At 43.4% G+C, this 12,309-nt stretch overlaps 1 long non-coding RNA gene across 1 annotated transcript; it reads left to right on the forward strand.

The window, feature by feature from the left end:
* The first annotated feature begins 2,299 nt into the window (after window positions 1-2,299).
* Window positions 2,300-8,787, forward strand: LOC111735659. The gene is made up of 3 exons (XR_002778904.1): window positions 2,300-2,365; window positions 2,591-2,701; window positions 8,708-8,787. It is a non-coding gene; the product is annotated as an uncharacterized LOC111735659 (long non-coding RNA).
* The last annotated feature ends 3,522 nt before the right edge of the window (window positions 8,788-12,309 follow it).

Consider the following 12,309-nt stretch of genomic DNA (forward strand, 5'->3'; position numbering starts at 1 on the left):
TGAGGCACATTATTATCAGTGACCGAAAAACAAAGTGTCACTTCTGTGGCCATGCCTGGATGTGCTAGTGCCTACACAGCTCCCACACACATCCCGTCTTGAGAAGATGTCCTGAGTGTCACATAGCCCAGGGCAGCCACAGGTGCATGTAACAGCTGGCCATGGCAGAGCCATTGGTGTGAAAGGCATAAGGATGGCCCCCCTGCTCCTGGTCAGCTGAGAAGTTATAAGAGGTGAGAGTTCAATGTCAACCAACTACTGTCAGTGAGGTGTCAGCCCGTTTTGGGGCAGCTGAGTCAGGAAGACAACATCACAACAAACCTCAGAAGCTCACAAACCCTGTAAAAACCTATGCTAGGACAGTGGCAAGGAAGCACTCAAATTTGAACTGGTGGCGACCCAGACACCCCTCAGCCTTACTCCACATCTCTTATGCTATGGGGTAGAGAGTGTCAGTGCTTTCCCCAGCCTCCCCTGTGTGAGGAAATGTCCTACTGTCCATAGGTAGCGTGAGTATGGACAGCCAATGACTCAAAGGACATGCATCGTATAGTGAAAAAAAAAAAACCTGGAAAGAAAATATCACACAGTTAATAGTGACTATTTTAAATTATGGAATTTCAGAATTTTCAAATATTCTGCATTGGATTTTTTTTTTAATGAAAAATGATTAGTGAGTAAATCTAATGAGATACTTTCCCTAGACTTGAGTTCGGTCCCCAAATCAGTTTGCTTTTCATCAACAACAAAAACTTGCAGAAGAGATTATTCCAATAGCTGCATTTTCTATTTTTCAGTATAATTAGCATATGCAAATGTGAATATTTACGTGCTAGATGACAGACACAATTTACTAGGTAGAGAAATTCTCTAGTGAGAAGCTATTTCCACCGATACCTGTGTTAAGCGGGCACCCAAAAATGACAGCAGCAGTTATATGCTGTGTGGTAGAGCATAGAGTTCCTCTGCAGAATGTTTTTGTCTTGGAGAGGAAATTTGAAATTGCCAAACCAAAGGGACATGAGAGACCTTCCATTGTGAGTTTCAGCTTTTTCCTCACGTCTCTCTTATGTTTCCTTTGGGGTCATTGACTCAACTACTATTTCTCATCTGGTGTCCAAAGGTCATCAAGGGAACTGAAAGATGCACAGTGTCTTGGATAAAGTGAGCCTTACTGTTTTGTTGTGTTCATTTGTTTGTTTGTTTTCACCTCTCTAATCACAGTTGGATGTGGCAGCGGATGAAAAAATATATGTATGATGAAATCAATCACTTGCTGAGGAATATCTAGGTGATGAAGAAGGTGTTTTCTTTTTTTTGCAGGTTTGGTCTGGAATCCCCCGATTCTGGGTTCCTGCTGGGAACGAGGGTTGGTGTGTAGTGAAAGGAACAGTTGAACAGGAAAGAACTTTGGCCAGTGGCCTGATGTGGCTTTACTTAATGGACTCAGTGAACTGAAATATGAGAAAACATCCAATAGGTCAATTCTACTAGTCTCATTTAAGTTTGAATGTAACAGTTGGAATTTCTTGTTGGTATGTTTTGAGGTGAGAGCTATCATGGGCAAATGGAAGTGAAAAGGTAAAAGGTGATTCCTTCGGCATCTCTGATTTGAAATTTGGTAACAGTGATCAATGTCTAGGTGAAGGGCTACGACTCCACAGAGCCGAGGAAAGGTGCATGAATTGTGGGGAACATCAAGGGAATGCCTATGATTCACCATAGACTCAAGGAAACTAGAAGGAATGGGGGTCTCTCTTTTTAATAATGGTATTGTTCATGTTTCTGTGTCTAAGGATTATGTGTTAGAGAGCTTCTCTGACTTCAGAAGCAAGGATGAAGACTGCAGGTAGGTACCAACATGCAGGTCAGATTCCATGGGAGAGTGGCCCGAAAACAGTTAGTAGCACCTGCTGCTTGGAAAACTGAGGAAAGAAGATGTGAAATTATGCAAAAATAAATAAATAAATAAATATGTGTAGAAGTCTGATGTGTTCTTTTACTTTCTAAATGATGTCACAGGAAGAATTGATTCTGTGGGCTTTGAGAGTGCCGTGCTTTTCATTCTCTCTGCTTGCTCTGCTATTTAAAAATTATTTTTCCCACAAGTCTTCTTCTTACCTCCCTCTACGCCAGAACAATGTCGGTAATGACCTATGATGGATGTACTCTAGTGTGGCACACGACTCCTTCCCAGGCACTTAGTCAAGGGACAAAGCTCTTCTAGTGTGTTCCATTTGGTACATGACTTTCTCTTTTCTTTCCCTAATCCAGGGAAATCCCTTTAACAAAGAAAAGAAAAAAAAACATTTAAGAAAGAATAGAAGAACTCTGAAATTCTGTTGCATGGTCCACAAAAGCTAAGGTAAAATCCTGTGAGCGTTCTCTATTGTTTCTTAGCTTACTTAATGTCAGTTCACAAAAACCTGCAATAAAAAAAAAAACCACAAAAAAAGAAAAAAAACTGGGGTATATCCTATTGCCTGTGAATGCAAAAGTGAAAACAAGAGGATGATAACACTCTAAGGAAACCAATTTAAGACACCATGAGTACATTCTCCCAGGAAACGGATGTCCATTCCTCTTGCAGCCACAGAAGAAAGATGGTGGTGGAGTCCACGGAACCCGGGAGGAAAGTAAGAAGAAACCTGAGAAGCCTATCGGCAGATCCATCGGGAGAAGATGTGCCTGCTGATTTCAGGTCGGGTTCTTCATTGAAATTTCTGCCTCCCAGCTTTTCGACAAACTTTTTGGGGAACCTTGAGAGATCCTCACAAGGTCCCATTGGGACCTTCATCCCTTGATATTGATTTCTGAGGTCATTGTTTGAACCCCATGAGTGTCTGCTTAATTCATCTCACTGTCTAGGAAGGCATGAGCAGTTTGTAGACACTGCACTGTGGTGAGGAAGAAATGAACAGGGAAGCGGCACACTGAGCACTAGTGAAGCCACTGCCCACTGTTAGTCAGCCATAGCACAGGCTGCTCAAATGATAGCATAGTCAGCAGACAGTGGAGGATTCAGCCTTAATACACAGAATCACCAAAGAACCAACACAGAAGGCCAATATTCCTGTTCATGGGCATTAAGTGCTCATATAGGATGGCTCAATGAAAGAGGAACTAGTTTCTGGTAAATCTGTCATGTGGAGTGGTTGTAGAATGTTTGGAGTTCACTTGGGTGTCGCCAGACCACTGGAGACTCAGGGTGGTCACCCGATCATGGGGAAGGCTCAGTGTGAGACAACTGACAGTGAGCTGGGGGAGGATGGCTACAAGTCGGGACTTCCCTGGTCCTTCTGGGTTGCTTTGATCAAAAGAAACTGTTATTGCTGGGGTCAGAGCCAGCAAAGTAGAAGTGGGGTCTCCATTATAAAGTTAGACTCCACATGGCTCAGCCTCCTCCTCCAGGACATCACCTTCCTCCTATAGAAACATTGAGGCAGGAGCATTTGACAAAGTCACAGAGGGCATCTCATCGTTCAGGAGCCAAGGGCATGGTCTCAGGCATCTTAGAAGTTCAGGATCTCTGGGACAAGTATACCATCCATGATCTCGTCCCTGATTTACACTCATCTATGTTGTGTCTCTTAAATCTTAAGCAAATCGCTTAATCTCTGTAAATTTCTATGATTTTTCTTGTAAATTGTAAGTCAGGGCTCCTGCTTTGCCTCCCGTGCTGTAAGGCTGATGTGGGGATTTCAGGAGATGATAGCAGATACTCTCCATGAACTGGAAAGCATTGCCCCCATGCAAAGGATAAAAGTAACCTGCCCCCCTCCCTTGCTGTGGAGGCATCCAAGGCCCCTCTCTGGATTCAGCCACTACCAAGTGTCTAGCTTAAACTTGTAGTCATTCAATGATTGGACACTTACAACAATTACATAACACCAGTCAGTTCCTTTTCTCATAGCTTTACCTGTATGTAATGATTTTTGGCCTCATTACATCAGATTAAGGAGTAGGCCACCTTATCATTTGCTGGTCTCAGAACAGAGCATTGAGACTCTAAGGAGTCTGAAGGATTTTCCCAGGTACATGCAGCTTCTAAACAAGGAAGGAGAGGTTCAGAAGAGTTTCATCCAGCCACACCTCAGGGTACATCTCTCAGTGCAACCCAAGGAAGGTGCTGTGGAAATATGCTCATTAAGTCTATTCAAGAATAATTATTCAGTGTTTCCATTTTAAGAGAAAATTATATAAATTCAAAGCCGTGCTTTTTTTTCAATTGCATGGGTATAATTTAAGTGTCTCCATTTGATAGTTAGTGCTGTATCTATAGAGGAAAAGATGCATCGAAACCCAAACTGTGGTTCATTGGAAATAGTAAGCAGGGTCTCTAGCTGCTGTTCTAGCATTATCTGATTTTGGACATGAGCTCAATAGATCTCTCCCTGATACAGTATCTCCAGAGTTGTAAAAAGAGATACATTATATTTAGAATAAGTTTAGATCAATGTAAATGTTGACCAGATAATACACCTAGTCCCCATATCCCACACTTCCCATTTCCCTTAGTCATAGCAACTTACACATGTGTGATACATATGTTATAATTAGTAAAATAGTACTGATATATTTTTATTAATTAAAAAAGTCCTGAGTTTACATTCAGTTTCACTCTCTCCTGAGACAATCTTTGATCTGAATACCATGTATAACCATTATAGTGTTATAGAGTGATCTGTACATCAGAGTTCCTAGAGCCATTATTCACAGTAACCAACAGGTGGAAACAACTCTTAAATCCATCCACGATTGGATAAATAAAAGGTGCTGGGTTTCGCGTAATGGAATGCTATTCGTACTTGGTGACATGAGGCAGTCAAAAAAAGACAAATACTGTATGATTCCACTTAAAGAAGTTCCCTCGAAAAAGCAAATTCATTGTGATAGAAAGTAGAGACGATCAAAGGAATGAAATGGGGGGGGGCGGTGGGGTGATTCACTAATGGCATCAGAGGATGTGTGGGATAGGATGACACGTTTGGGTAGAAGTAGTAGAGATGGCCCATATAATATGAATGTTACTAAAGCTACTGTCCTCTATGCCCACAATAAATATACATATTAAATGTACTTTATTACGACATCAAGGTTAAAACTCTATTATTAAACATGAAGACAGTAGCAGCACATATGAATGCATGTGCTGAGATGTTCTTGTAATATTCCAAAATTTGGGAACTTGGCCGGGTATACAATGGGCAGGTGGAGTCAATGAAAGTCTATCATTGAAACATAGCATGCCTTTTCATTTTTCCTTTATGTTTATGTTAGATATACTCAAGTCCCTCTGGCTTTCATGCCAAAGGCTCCACTTCTCTTTCTTCCCTGCCCCTCTTTCTGCCCTTCTTCTAGGAGGATGACCATGCATCAGCTCTGTTCATGTTTATGAAATGCCCACAACTATACAGACTCGCCTCACGAGCACTCTTTGCAAAGCTTCTGAGGTATGTCCTGAGAAGCATCACCAGTGACTAATAGCTACCTTATGTCTTTTTCCTCTCCTTGACGTGATGATGCAAGATCGCCCTAGTAATACCGAAGAAGTGGAGGTCCCACCTTTCTCAAAGGGAACTCGCTTGCTTGCAATCAGATAGAAAAGTTGCCTTTTCTCTTTTTCAGTAAAATTAGCATAGGAAAATGTGAACATTTACGTACTAGATAACATATACAATTTACTAGGTAGAGAAACTGACTATTGAGTGTCTATTACCACCGATATCTGTGATAAGAGGGCACCCAAAAATGACAGCAGCAGTTACACACTGTATGGTAGAGCATACAGTTCCTCTGCAGTACGTTTTTGTCTTTGAAAGGAAATTTATAATTCTCAACGCAAAGGGACATGAGAGACCTTCCATTGTGAGTTTCAACTTTTTCCCCATATGTCTCTTATGTTTTCCCTTGGGGTCATTGACTCAACCACTATTTCCCATCTGGTGTCCTGAGGTCATCAAGGGAACTGAAAGAATGCACAGAGTGTTTAGGATGAATGAGACTCACTATTTTGTTTTGTTTTGTTTTGTTTTGTTTCCTTTTGTCTCTAACTGCAGTTGGATGTTGTAGCAGATAAAAAAAATAAGTATGATGAAATTAGTTACTTGCTGAGGAATATCTAGGTGAATAAGAAGGCAGGGTTTTTTTAGCAAGTTTGGTCTGGAAGTACCTGGATTCTGGGATCCTGTCGGGAACGAGGCTTGGTGTGTAGTGAAAGGAAGTAGGTGAACAGGAAAGAACTTTGGCCAGTGGCCTGAAGTGGCTTTCTTTAATGAACGCAATGAACTGAAATACAATAAAACATCCAGTAGGTCAATCCTACTAGTCTCATTTAAGTTTAAAAGTAACAGTTGGAATTCCATGTTGGTATGTTTGGAGGTGAGAGCTATCATGGGCAAATGGAAGTGAAAAGGTAAAAGGTGATTCCTTTGACATCTCTGATTTGAAGCTTGGTAACTGTGGTCAATGTCTAGGTGAAGGTCTACGACTCCACAGAGCCCAGGAAAGGTGCATGAATTGTGGGGAACATCAGGGTGATGCCTATGACTCACCATAGACTCAAGGAAAGTAGCAGGAATGGGGGAGCCTCTCTTTTTAGTAATTTTATTGCTCATGTTTCCGTGCCTAAGGATTATGTGTTAGAGAGCTTCTCTGACTTCAGCAGCAAGGATGAAGACTATAGGTAGGTACCAGCACACAGGTTGGATCCCATGAGAGAGAGGCCTGGAAACTGTTAGAGGCACCTGCTGCATAGAAAACTGAGGAAGAGAGATGTGAAATTATACAAAAAAAAAAAAGGAAAAGAGTATAGAAGTCTAATATGTTCTTTTCCTTTCTGAATGATGTCGCAGGAAGAAAAATTGTTTCCGTGGGCTTTGAGAGTGCCGTGCTTTTCATCCTCTCTGCTTGCTCTGCTATTTAAAAATTATTTTTCCCACAAGTCTTCTTACCACCCCTACGCCAGAACAATGCCAGAACTTAGCCATTTCTCAGTTAGCACTCCTGGGAATCCTCTGTAGGAGATGCTGGTGTTGTTTTCGTTAATGACCTAAAGTGGATGTACTCTAGTGGGCACATGACTCTCTCCCAGGCACTTAGCAAACGGACAAAGCTCTTCTAGTGTGTTCTAGGTGTTGCATAAGAAGTAAACTCTCTTCTTTTTAAAGTAAAGAAGCACCTTCGTGCTTCTGTGCTCATGTTTGCTCCTCATTTAAAGGGCACTCCCAGAATTGCCTGAGAGAAAGAACAATTCCGCTGGCATCCGCTGGAATATCTACGTGATGAAGAAGGCGGAATCTTTTTTTGCAGGTTTGGTCTGGAAGCACCCAGATTCTGGGATCCTGTCGGGAATGAGGCTCGGTGTGTAGTGAAAGGAAGTAGGTGAACAGGAAAGAACTCTGGCCAGTGGCCTGCTGTGGCTTTCTTTAATGAACGCAATGAACTGAAATACAATAAAACATCCAATAGGTCAATCCTACTAGTCTCATTTAAGTTTAGAAGTAACAGTTGGAATTCCATGTTGGTATGTTTGGAGGTGAGAGCTATCATGGGCAAATGGAAGTGAAAAGGTAAAAGGTGATTCCTTTGACATCTCTGATCTGAAGCTTGGTTACTGTGGTCAATGTCTAGGTGAAGGTCTACGACTCCACAGAGCCCAGGAAAGGTGCATGAATTGTGGGGAACATCAGGGTGATGCCTATGACTCACCATAGACTCAAGGAAAGTAGCAGGAATGGGGGAGCCTCTCTTTTTAATAATTTTATTGCTCATGTTTCTGTGTCTAAGGACTATGGATCCCATGAATCCATAATGGATCACATGGGAGAGAGGCCTGGAAACAGTTAGTGGCACCTGCTACTTAGAAAAATGAGGAAGGGAAATGTGAAATTATGAAAAAAAAAAAAAGGAAATGTATGTAGAAGTCTGATATGTTCTTTTCCTTTCTTAATGATGTCACAGGAAGACGAATGTTTCCGTGGGCTTTGAGAGTGCTGTGCTTTTCATCTTCTCTGCTTGCTTTGCTATTTAAAAATTATTTTTCCCACAAGTCTTCTTTTTACCTCCTCCTACCCCAGAGCAATCTCAGGGCTCAGCCATTGCTCGGTTAGCACTCCTGGGAATCCTATGTAGGAGATGGTCGTTTGTTTTCGTTAATGACCTATCATGGATGCACTCTAGTGGGACATGTGAGTCCCTCCCAGGCACTTAGTCGGGGGACAAATTTCTTCCAGTGTGTTCCAGGTGGTACTTCCTTTTAAAGTAAAGAAGGACCTTTGTGCTTCTGTGTTCATGTTTGCTCCTCATTTACAGGGCACCCCCAGAACTGCATGGGAGAAAAAAACAATTCCGAAGGCATTACAGCTAGTGCTCCAGTATCCTTGAGTTCATCTCAGCCTCCACAAGTCACCAGGTTTGAGGTGCTGAATGTGCTTCCATGTGAGAGAGGCCTGTGTCCAATTGCATCTCCAGGCCCTCCATGGCTGGCAGAATTCTAGAGCAAGCACTTGCTCCCAAAGCATTGCTGACCTGGTCTCCTGAAATTGACCAGGCCCCAGACTCACCCACCAGCAGGGCCAGGGGAGTCACAAGATGTGGGGTGTAGAGATGAGGACAATAATGGATCCTGGGGTTCTGCTACATCATCCCAGGAGCAGCAAGACGTTGGGTTTCCACTGTGACTCTAAATTTCCCATTTTTTCCCCAGGCCATCCCAAGTCATTGCTGCCATTGTCCCCTCGAAGGCCACACTGCAGATGATGAAGTCTCTGAAATATGGAACATGTGTACACGTAATTACCTCTTCTTTCATTTATCATTCATTAGGATTGAAGTCGTATAAGGTATATACTATGCTCTTTGTTGCTATTCTGGGTACACAACCAGAGAGGAGGAGGCCCAAATGAGACCTAGGTCTCCGGACTCAGAGGTTATTCATGCAACAACCACATACTGAAATCTTCCTGTGGACCAGGCCTTGTACTGAGCGGTAAAACTCAGGCCTTCGGAGAGGAGGTAACACGGGCAGCCCCAGCCCTCACCATTCCTTGCCCTCTGTCCGCGCCTGCCAGGATCCGGTGCCCCAAGAGGTGGAATCGTAGGCCCGACTCTGCCACATGTTGGCTCGCAGTCACTCACCCATGTGCTGCCTACACAGCACCGCACACAGTCGGCACCATTCGGACGACTCCGCCGGACTCGGGTCCACTGCCTGCCCTTCTAAGTGACTGAACACCCGAAGCATAGCCGCCACCACCACACTGCGTGTGGCATCTTCCAGCACTCTTGGCCACGGAGAGATCCCTTCCGCCAGAAGGCAACTTTGGCCTTCGCCGGAAGTCCCGCCTCCATCTTCCCCAGAAGCCACACCCCTGTCTCCCCCGGAAGCCACAGCCCTGTCACTGTTGAGGGCCACATCTTGTTTCCGGCTGCCCAATGGATTGTCTGGGTGCATCCTCTCCCAGGCATTCGTCCTTGCCACAGTAACTATGTGGCTCACCTCAGTGCCACCCTTGTCACGGTTCCAACAGTGTCACCGTTTTTCCCTGACCAGGGTTTCCGCCGAGCCCAGCTTCGCGCAGGATTGCTGTTCCTGGCGGGACAGTGGACAGCTTACCCCGTTCTGTGGCCTCCTAGCATTTCCCTTCCATTTGGACGACAGACCTCTTCCTTAGAGATCTCTTAGGTCCAGGTCCAAAGTGGACCTATAGAAGATTGCTGAAGTATCTGTGCAACTTCATAGTAATCATCTCCGAAAGCCTGAGAAATAGACACTGTTTTTTCCATTTCAGAAATGCCACCTTCTCTGGCAGCCTTACTGGGCATCTTTTTCTAAATGGAAAACCCTCCCCCTTTCTCAGAATACACACTCCCCCTTCTGGTTCCTTTTCATCTGCCATCCCTCTCGTTTTATCACCATTTACCTTTTACGTGTTCTTAATGCTCTGCTCTGTCTCAGAGTCCAGGAGAGTAGCATATTCTGTGCAATGAATTATGGTTGCTGGATAAATGAGGAAATTGAGCTTAGTGAAGGATTTGGCCCGAATACTAGAATTTGACCCAGATATAATTCAGAATCCCTTCTTTGTACCACCTGTGTACCACCTCACCTCATTGTTAAGACTTAATTTGTAGTCGGGCAGATATCTCCCTCAGAAAGGACGTGCTATGCAGGAAAGAGAGGCATAAACATTCTGTCAGGACTAGAGGATTATATCCAAACTCACGAAATCCCAAAGGGGCATGTATATCTTCAGAAAGTATTAAGTGCCAATGACTCCCCTGCCCTCACATAACTTACAGTCTAGTTAGAAAGATGGGTATTTAACAGTCACACAGAAAATTATATAATTCAAACTTGTAATAGATGCCAGAAGGATCAATAATGGTAATGGCAGGATGCTAAATTGAGGCATCAGGGAGGCAAAGCATCATGGGGCTGGTAGACTGCATGTGTAGAAACCTGTCCTGGGAAGTGGTAGAATGTTGGGCATGCAGTGAGCCTCCACCTGAAAAGAAGAAAGAGAAAGTTTCTCTTTAAATAGTATCAGGAACCTGAGACAGCAACTTCTCTTCGAGATGTTCCATGGTGGGTCAGTCAGTCCACCCTAATATTCATGGAGTCCTCATGTCTTTCAAAGTAGAAAGAGGCAGTAATGCAGAGCGACAGGCTTCCAATCCCAGTCAAGCTCAGTTTGTATAATTTGGTGATGAAATATACATATACGTATGTGTACATTTGTATACATTGGTATGAAAGTCAGATATAAAGTCCACATGGTGCAGGTCAGCACATAGATTCTAAGAGGTGTGAGGCCCCATGGATAACAATCTGTATCAGCACCTGTCTGTATTGGGGTCACTCGTCAGCCTCTGTCCCAAAGAGTTAAAAATCAGAGATTGCATCACAGTAAACCAGAGAAATACACGAACCTTGTCAGCCTGTACCCAAGGGATGGTGGCAAGTGAGAACTCAGAGTAAACCTCTTGCCCAGCTGGTGTAGAGAGACAGTGCTCTCCATATAAGGAACTGTCCCATTGTCTGTGGCCTGTGCAAGAGTGGACAGACACTGACTCAATGAAACACACATAGTCTATAGAAAAAATTAACAGAGAGTAGATGATTACAAATGATAGCATCGATTCTACATAATGGGATTTCAGTGTTGTCAAATCATCTGCATTTTATACACTTACTGGAAAAGGATTAGTGAATAAATACAATGAGGTAGTTTGTGTAGAAGTGAGTTCTATCCCCAATAAGTTTGCTTGGCACCAAGTAAAAATCCTTACTTCAGTATTTAGATGAATACAGCAACAGCACGTGTGGATTGTGCAGGAAGAAATGATCTTGGGGGAAATGAAGAAGACACTGGCAATTTAGCCCAATTTCAAAACAGGCGTAAGGAGTCAGGCCTCTGTCTTTGAAACATAGTGTGATTGTCTCGTTCACTCTTTGTTAGATTATTTCCCACTGATTAAGTTCCTTTCAGAAAGCCAAAGGCACATTTTTTTTTTTTCTTTTCTGAGCTTCTCCTTGGCCTTTCTTTCTCGAGCTACGAGGAGGGCCCGGCAGCAGCTCAGTTCATACTTACACACCACCCTAATCAGTACACTCTCGCCCCCATCAGCACTCACTCGAGCTCCCTCGCCCTTCATAAGCAGCAACACCTAGGACTGACAGTCACTCTATGTCCTCACAGATTTCCCCAAGGGACTTTGGGAGGAGTCTCCCAGTGAGCGGGCAGATAAGGTGGCATCCCTCACCAAATTAAGCTCTCTCTCTTTCTCCTGCGAGATACATGGAGCTTTATTACTTTATCGGTAAAATTAAGATATGAAAAAGTGAGCAAGTACTTTCCGGATGATACAGACATTTACTTGGTGGCGAGAGTATCGAGTAGTGGTCTAGTTCTAACTGAAAAGTGACCCTAAAGTCCTTCAAAAATGACAGCAGCAGTTAGAAACTGTATCAAGTGAGCTTTCTCTATCTTAGCAGTTTTTCCTTTTTGGAAGAGAAGTTGGTAATTGCCAACCCAACATGGCATTGAGAAGCAGTTTCTCCAGTGAGATTTCATAACTTTTGGCCTGAGTAGTATTATCTGTGTTTGCTGCTGGGTTCTGTTGATGCCTCCTGCATTTCCCATTTGGTTTTCTAATGTCACTGAGTCAAGCCAAAGCCTGTGCAAACGGGACTGGGCATGATGGGACCTTTATAGTATTTTCTATCATTTCAGGTCATTCCACTTGCCCATGAAAACAGTACCTATTCTGCAATCCTTCATTTGCTGAGGGAAAATCTAGAAACCG

Source organism: Pteropus vampyrus, unplaced genomic scaffold (genome assembly GCF_000151845.1).
Source record: "Pteropus vampyrus isolate Shadow unplaced genomic scaffold, Pvam_2.0 Scaffold1000004904, whole genome shotgun sequence".
Classification (NCBI taxonomy): domain Eukaryota; kingdom Metazoa; phylum Chordata; class Mammalia; order Chiroptera; family Pteropodidae; genus Pteropus; species Pteropus vampyrus.